Below are 6,683 nucleotides of genomic sequence, written 5' to 3' on the forward strand. Positions count from 1 at the left end.
GTTTCTTTTAGTATTAACCTCTTTTTTTAGGTCTGGTTGTATACACACACACACACACACACACGTATATGTATTTATGCATGCATATATCTATATACCTATTGTGTCTTGTCCTTTCATCCTATACAGTTTGTCACAGTTTCCTCTAAGTGTAATTCTACTAGCTGCCCAGGTGATAGCAACAGTTTTTAAGAGTTACCAATGACCTCTCTTTCTTATAGGGATACATATAATTTTAACTTATTGAGTCTCTTAAACATGTTTTTCTTCTTTTTTTGTTTTTCTTTTCCCCCTCTTTTTAATTAGCTTTTGATGATTCTCTTGAGTTCTATGTTTGGACATAAAATTTTCTGTTCAGGTCTGATCTTTTCTTTACAAATGATTGGAATTCCTCTATTGTGTTGAATGACCATACTTTCTGCTGTTAGAATATAGTCAGTTTTGATGGGTATTTGATTCTTGGTTGTAGACCTAGTTCCAGAGTTCCTTGCTTTCCAGAATATCATATTCCATGCCTTTCAGTCCTTCAGTGTGGATGTAGCCAGATCTTGTGTTATCCACACTGTGTATCCATTGTATCTGAATGGCGTCATCTTGGCAGCTTGTAATATCTTTTCTTTGGTCTGATAGTTTTTAAATTTGGCTATAACATTCCTGGGTGTTATCAGTTGGGGATTAAATACAGGAGGTGATCTGTGGATTCTTTCAGTCTCCACTTTCCCCTCTTGTTCTAGGATATTGTGACAGTTTTCCTGAATAATTTCCTGTAGTATTATGTCCAGGCTTTTTCTTTTGTCATGGTCTTCTGGTAGACCAATGATTCTTAAATTATCTCTTCTCAAACGATTTTCTAAATTGTCTGTTTTGTGAATGAGAGGCTTCATATTTTCCTCAATTTTTTCATTCTTTTTTTTAGTTTTATAGTGTCCTGTTTCCTTGTGAGGTCACTTAATTCCAGTTGTTGTATTCTGATTCTTAAAGACTGAATTTCATCCCTGGCTTTTTGGTCCTCCTTTTCCTTCTGATCTGATTTTCTTTGAAGGTCTTCTTTCATCCTCTTTACCTTGTCTTTCTTCTCCTTTGTCCCATCTTTCATCTTCTTTGCCTCATCTTTCATCTCCTTTGCCTCATTTTCCAGCTGGTTGATTTTGGCTTTCAAGACACTATTTTCTCATTTTAGTTCAAGTGCCTCTGTTTCCAGATGACTTATCTTAATTTTTAAGTTATTTTCCCAGTTGTCTTCAGCTTCTTTTGATTTTGTTTTGAATTCTTCCACAGCCTGTATCCAATTCACTGGGATTTCTGATTTATCGTTTGCTGTTCTCTCCCCCTCTGTTCCATTTGCTGAGTAGAAGCTGTCTATTGTAGTTTCTTTCTTCTTTATCTGTTGTTTACTGAAATTCACCCCTTCTTTACTCCCCATATTTGTCTGTGCTCTTACTCCTCTCATTTTTTTTTTGGTTTTGGGGGCTTCTGTCAGTCTCCCCTCTTGGAGCTTTAATAAGAGATCTCTCAGTGTAGCCTCTGGTGGGGTTTGAGCTTCCCTGACCTCTGGAGGCTTTTGATTGCATTAAAGTCCAGCAGTCAATGAGGATGGATATGGAGCTTGGGTTTCCCTGAACTCTGGAGTCTTTTGATGAGATTAAGTTCAGCTTAGTTGGGCTGGGTGTGCTCTGAGTCCAAAACTTCCTGGAAGGCTGGAGCAAATATGGAGGATCTCCACCTCTCTGACAAGGCTGCCAGGTCTATGCTCCCCCTCTAGCTCCTTCCCCGACACCTGTGTTGGACACTCTGAACTTGGCACAGCTCTGCTTGCAAGTTATGCCTTTCAGACCAGCACCTTTGACCAACCAGAAGTTCCTGCTGCCATTGGAATCTCAGCACTCTGGGTGGGTGGGCGGATGGGTCCTGGGACCTTCCTTCAGTCTTCCCCTTAACCCTGAGTGTTCTCAGAATCTGGCTTTATGGGGGAGGGGGGGTTCCTTTTGAATTAAGTCTAGCAGGATGGTTCCTTGGCTCAGACTTGTTGTTAAGTTTGATTTTCAATCCCCTGGGAGCATTCAGTTTGTGATCCATTAGGAAGGGTATTCAGAGGTCTGAACTTCTGCTCCTTCGAGGCCTCCATATTACATCCCCAACCTTTTTCTTGAGGATAACCTTGTGTGCTACATAAAATAAATGTTAATTATCCCTGCTTTGATAATGTTGCAGTCTTTCTTTCTTACAACTCTTTAGCAGCCCCCTATTGTGACTCAGTAGAAGTCCCAGGCATTTTTCTAATATGTAGTTCCCTCAATTGATCTTCAGAGACTCCAGACTCCTCACCAATCTGGCTGAACATTCCCCAGTTCACTGTTGCCACTTGTAAATAGTCATCTAGAACCAAATACAATAATCCAAGTGCCATCTGATAGTACAGAAGGGCATCTTTCTCCTTATTCTTGGAAATGGACATGCTTCTCTTAAGACTGCATTGGTTGGGGTAGTTGTTTAGCTCAGTGCATTAAGAGCCAGGCCTAGAGATCAGAGGTTCTGGGATGAAATCTGACCTCAAATAATTCAAAGATATATAACCCTAGGCCACTCATTTAACCTCCATTGCACAGTATGGATTCTAAGGCTAAAAGGGAAGGGTTAAAAAAAGTATGCATTATGCTTTTTCAACTACCCTGTTACCTTTCCCACTTATAATAAGTTTGTGGATCTCTCAATAATCCCCAACATCTCTTTATGCAATCCAAATTGGCATTAATAGTCTGTCTCCAATTTCCCCTTTTTTAAATCAACCATACCCCATTACTTCAACTCTTTTCTATGGCATAGGTACCAGTCACTGTCCCATCGAGGCCGATGCTTTTTTGTGTTTTGGACTTTTTCTACTCAAGGATAGGACCTGATATCAATCCCCAATGACATTCATCTTATCACATTATGTCTACTGTGCCAGCATCCTAAACTACTTCTGCATCCTACCTGTTGCAACAATCCCTATCCTGCCAATTTTCTCATTATTTCTTTTTTTCTTTCCAGTTTCAAAATTATGCCTTCTGCTTGTCTGTAGAATTAGTAGAACATTAATGGTCATGATTTACAAAACTCTTTACAGATATTATTTCATTTGATCCAAGTCACTCATAGAAACATTGAACAGAATGAGTTCAAGAAAAGAAACTTCAGAAGATTTATCTGAACTGATACAGAATGAAGTGAGTAGAACCAAGAGATAATATATACAATACCAACATTGTTCTGAAGGCAAACAACTTGGAAACCCATGGGACCTCTCATCACTGCACTGACCAACCAGGACTGCAGAAGACCCATGATGAAATAACTTACTCACTTTCTACAAAAAGCTATAGACTTCCTATGAAATCAGCTGCCTCTCTTCAGAAATGGGATGGACTGAGGGTGGATGTTGCAACACATATTTTTTGAGCTCTGAAATTAGTTTTCCTTGATTGTCCATGCGGCATCATACATGTATTTTAATCTTGAAACAATTATTAATATGTAAATATTGCAACTTATGTGCTCATGTACCGGATTCATAGGCTTATTAGTCTTGATCATTGCATTTAATAGGTACTGTATTAATTCTGACTACTCTCCAAATCTACAGTCCAAAAATAAGAAGAATTCCCGGGTAAGCTGCCATAGGGTCCTAGTTCACACCTTGTCTGACCAGATTCCATACCAGGTCACATGTTTGAATAAACCCCTCCTATTTGATCTTGTGGTAGTCAGTTGAACCAATGTTAAGTCTTGTGCCTTGTAAAATGATCATTAGCTACCTCCATTCCCCATTCCTTGATCCTCCAATAAAAGATTGAGGACATATATAGTTCACTCTCTCTTTCTCTCTACCACCATCAGAGGAGCACACAGGCTGGATCCCAAGCTCTTGAAGCCTTGTCTCTGAGTCTCTCTTCCTTTGTTCTATTTCCTCTTTCTCTATATCCCCTTCACCCATTTTCTCTCAGTTTCTAACTCTCCTTCTCAGGTGTCCACCTAGAAATATATTAATTTGTGGCTACAGGCAGACACAACTCATCTCTGTCCCAAAGATTTTAGTTTTCATTACTGGTAGAAGGCAGAAGGGTGACAGAAAATAGATTTTAGTTAATTGGAAAAAAATAAATTAAGAAAAAGCTCTTTTCAACCACGGGAGTCAAATACATAGCCTGCAACATTCTCAGGTGCTGCATGAACCAGGGGAAAAGGTAATTGGAAAATAGTTAACAAAAGAAAATGACAAACAGATAATTATATGATCATTTAAAATGTGTGCTTTCATCATCCTCATGTACAGATTGAGGCCAATAAAAAATCATTCCACCTCTAAAGTATATCCTGTTGGTGTCTGACTTCCCCAAGGTCACTTCCCCACTTCACAATTCTATCTCTCCCCCCTGCTCTCCATTCAGAACATTCCTAGAGGCAGGGACAGGAAGTTGGGATACCCCTAAGGTTTGTAACAATAAAACTACATGAAATAAAAGGAAACTAAGGCCAGAGATGATCTCTCTATGGTCCTGCTGTACATTAATGTGATTATGGGAATGGAGGGTCTGTCATCTGTACATAGGAAAGTCAGACCAGTGAATTAATTGGGCAGCAGGAATTCTACAGTGGATCCAGCTACTGAATGCTAAAGCCAATAGATCAGAACCAGGCTTCACAAGAGACTTGCTTCCATGTGACATTTAATGCCACAAAGAGGAAAATATATGTCCAATGGTGAATCTCTTTGTGTGAAAGGAGACAAAGTTTATATCTTCCTTTCCATCTCCAGAATTTCCCTACCAAGGGGAATCAAGGCCAGCCCCATTGCATGACCATAGCTTATACTCCAACCAAGACTAGAAATATTCCGTGGTTCCACAGCACCAAGGGAAAGGGATTGAAGGAAAGAGTATTGGGCAGTCATTGAACCTGCGGTCCTAGAATTTGGGAGATGAAGAAGGTTGTATATCACGAGGACAGAAGAGAATAATACAATATCAATAACAAGGATGATGAAGACAACTCACATGCTTTTTATACCTACCATATAAAAAGGACCTTTACTCATAGAATGCTATTATATACAGAGAAAATGTAATTCATTTTTCCAGATAAAGAAACTGAGGCCTCAAAAGGAGGAGTCATTTACTACACAGAGAGTAGACAGAAAAAAAAGGATTCTATCCATGTTTTATGATTCTGAGCTCAGGGCTCTTTCTAACACAATGCACTGTGCCATGGGACCGGGGGGGGGGGGGAGAGAGTCACTTTTGTCTATTTCTGTCATGCCAGGGAAAGAGAGAGCCCCACACAAAGTTGGGGGCCCAATCCAGATACTCACCATAGATTATAATATTCTTGGTTGCAGTACGCGTCAAACCAGTGAATGAGTTAGATGCAGTACAGGTATAAGTGCCAGCATCACTCAGGGATGCAATAATAGAAAATGTGGCTGAGTTGCTGACTGGTTGTCCATTGTGTAACCAAGTGAATTGTGCTGCAGGGTTAGAATCAGCAACACAGCTCAAGGTAATATTTGCCCCAGTAGGGTACTCATCGGGGGAATGTACAATTGTGGCGATATCTGGGCCATCTGGAAGAAAGAGAAGGATTCCATATTGAGATTATGGCAGAAATAAGGGGGCATCTCCTAGTCTGTAACCCATCACCAAGGACCACTGTGTCTCCCTGATCCTCCTTTGAGCTGGGAAATTCACAACTCATCTTCTACTTTTCCAGTGTGGATCTGAACTTGGAAGATCTTAGGGCTTTCTCCAGTTCAGCACCCTGGATGGCCACCCTCCACCAGAACACATGACAAGGCCAATTTGGGCTCCCTAAAGATGAAAGGGGTTGGGAGCCTCAGAGCCTAGCTCTTTAGCTCTCTGAGGAGGGATGGAATTAGCCTGGCCTCTAGGAACACACCACCAAGCTATAAGCAGGCACCATATAGGAAGAACAAATTTACTCACAGGCAACATCCAGTGTGAATGGATCACTCCTATTGCGATAAAATGGGTTCTCGATTTCACACACATAGGGCCCTTTGTTAATGCTTCTTGTGAGACTGCTGAGAGTGAGTGTCCTCCTATCTGGTGACAGCTGTATCCTGCGACCAGCTGGGGCAACTCCGTTTATGAACCACTTGTAAGCGTGAATTTGACCTGTAGCATTGCAGGTCAATGAGACGTCTTTGGTCTCCACTGCAGTATTGTTGGAGGTGAGAATGGTAGGTTTGGACAGTGGTGCTGTGCAGAGAATAGACAGAAAATGACTGTGTTGGTTCTTTTTCTTACCTTATAACCAAATAAGTGGTTTGGAAGTGGCCTGTTTAAGACCTTGGCAAGGCAGGAGGCCAGAGACCAAAAACCTGTGATTTCAATGGCAAGGACACCCCTTTCTCTGGTGCAGATCACAACTCCTCCAGGCCTTAGGAAAAGTTCAGCTTCAGTTCCTGTGGCTGACAAAGACATTCACATGGAGCCCAAGCCCCGGGTGCTCAGTCTTTCTGGGCTGAGGCAAGTAGGACTGGGGATGACAGACCCCAGACAGAAAAATCTGGGGAGATTTAATTGCATCTATCCAGGAATTCACTGAAGCACTATCACTATTAGAACAACTTGAAGAAGAACCTGAAAAGATTCAAGTTGTAACTTCTATGTGTGACATACCCACAG

The sequence above is a fragment of the Monodelphis domestica genome, chromosome 4, assembly GCF_027887165.1.
Source record: "Monodelphis domestica isolate mMonDom1 chromosome 4, mMonDom1.pri, whole genome shotgun sequence".
Lineage (NCBI taxonomy): Eukaryota > Metazoa > Chordata > Mammalia > Didelphimorphia > Didelphidae > Monodelphis > Monodelphis domestica.